Source organism: Trachymyrmex cornetzi, unplaced genomic scaffold (assembly GCF_001594075.2).
Source record: "Trachymyrmex cornetzi isolate Tcor2-1 unplaced genomic scaffold, Tcor1.1 scaffold368, whole genome shotgun sequence".
Classification (NCBI taxonomy): Eukaryota; Metazoa; Arthropoda; class Insecta; order Hymenoptera; family Formicidae; genus Trachymyrmex; species Trachymyrmex cornetzi.
This window is the reverse complement of record NW_017298408.1, coordinates 115,652-118,069: the sequence shown is the minus strand read 5'-3', so window position 1 is coordinate 118,069 and position 2,418 is coordinate 115,652.

The following is a 2,418-nucleotide window of genomic DNA, read 5'->3' as shown; positions in this document are numbered from 1 at the left end:
AATCTTAATTCTTCAATTCAAAAATATAATCTTTATTCCAAAAATAGTACGTTTCAGTTCACTTTGGAACCATCTTCAGCAAAACAAATTTAAAGTATCAATCCCTTGATGTCAAAGAAAAAATGGGAGGGCTCCGTTTGACCACAATCCCGATTACCTACAGCTTCGTTTGCACACAGCAATATTGCACACAGCGTATTGCACACAAGACATTATTGTACACAGCGTATTGCACACACGACATTATTGTACACGACGTTTTGCACACAGGACATTATTGTACACAGCGTATTGCACACATGACATTATTGCACACAGCACATTGCGCATACGGCATTATTGTACACAGCGTATTGCACACATGACAATATTGCACGCGGCGTTTTGCGCACACGACATTATTGTACACAGCACATTGCACACACGACATTATTGTACACAGCAGATTGCACACACGACAATATTGCACACACGACAATATTGCACACACGACAATATTGCACACACGACAATATTGCGCACAGGACGTTATTGTACACAGCGTATTGCACACATGACATTATTTTCCACAGCGTATTGCACACACGACATTATTGTATACAGCACATTGCACACCCGATATTATTGTACACAGCACATTGCACACACGACATTATTGTCCACAGCGTATTGCACACAGGACAATATTGCACACATGATATTATTGCACACATGACAATATTGCACACACGACACTATTGCGCACAGGACGTGATTGTACACGGGAGGATCCCGTTTGCCTACAGTTCTGATTGTACACACCACTCGTATCAACTGGTGCCTAGTAATTTTTAACTGTTTTGCCAATGAGATTATTTTATTTTTAAATTGGCCAATCAGCGATACATGTGTGCAATATGCGATGTGTGCAATCGGAGCCCTCCCGCACAAGTCGACACAGGTGTCATTCCATCTTTATCACTCTCTAAATACCAAGAGAAACGCAAATAGAACGACGCTTGTGTCGACTTGTGCCATCACACATTTACCTTACTCTTTATAAGGGGATGATCCCGGTTGACCACGGCTCGATTGGACACCAATCACAGCGACCGGTGCTTAGGAGCTTTGTAGTCTCAAGCGCTGTGAGTGGCTCGTGTCCAATTGAACCGTGTCAAACTGGGTGCCACCCTTTATAGGTTCGTCAAGACGGAAGATCAAAAAAATTTCGTCGAATGCTCCGTCCAGTGCTATATGTCGATAGTTGAGTTCGCCGAACGCAGCCATTGGGTGCATTCAGTAGACTCAACAGTTGAGTGAGCGCTCACTGTTATTGGTGTATTCTTCTAAATCTAAAATTCTGATTGGATGAGCTAAAAGAATACACCAATAACAGCGAGCGCTCACTCAACTATTGAGTTCGCTGAATGCGCCCATTGGGTGTATTCATTGGATGCGTTTAACAAACTCTACAGTTGAGTGAGCGCCCGCTGTTATTAGTGTATTCTTTTAGATCATCCAATCAGCATTTTTGATCTGAAAGAATACATCCATAGCATTCACTCAACTGTTGAGTGCGCTGAACGCAGACGGTATTACAATCGCTCACTGAGCGGTCATATACTTCTGGAGGCACCCATTGTACGTGTATACTTTTAGATCATCCAGTTAGATTTTAGATCTAGAAGAATACAAGAATACAAGTCAATAGCAGCGAGCAGTCACTCAACTGTTGAGTCTACTGAACGTAACAATTATTAAATAAAAAATCGAACTGCGCATATGCAGGTAGATTTTTCACTAAGTAAAGGTATCATTACATGCGATCATAAAGCGTCGAGCATCTATGCAAAAATTTATTGCACACAATTCTGAAATTTCTGATTCCAGCTTCTTTAAGCAAAATAGTAAATTAAGAGAGGTTATGTTTTAATATACACTACTATCCTGGCGGGAAAGCTCCGATTGCACACATTACAAGTTGCACACATGCGTCGCTAATTGGCCAATTTAAAAATAAAATATTCCCATTGCTAAAGCAGTAAAAAATTACTAGGCACCAGCTGATATGAATGGTGTGTGCAATCGGGATTGTAGGCAAACGGAATCATTCCGTAATCGAATTCAATGCGTTTCAGTGAAATTATTCAATGTATCACTGCGCGTGCTCTGACGCTCGATGCTTGACGTTCCTAGGCTGGGTCCGGGGAGACGCTATTAGCGCTATTTATGTCTCCATCGTCCATTAAATGTGAAACAAGGATAGTATAACACAAATAGAGTTGATAGCACGCTTCCCGAACGGAGCTCTAGAGTCCCGTATAGGGACTCTAGATGCTCCCATGTAAAAGCACCTTATCGTGAGTTTAGTATTCACCATAGTACACACGGTACTGCCAAAACTCCCTATTCCTGTATGCTGTGTACAATAATGTCGTG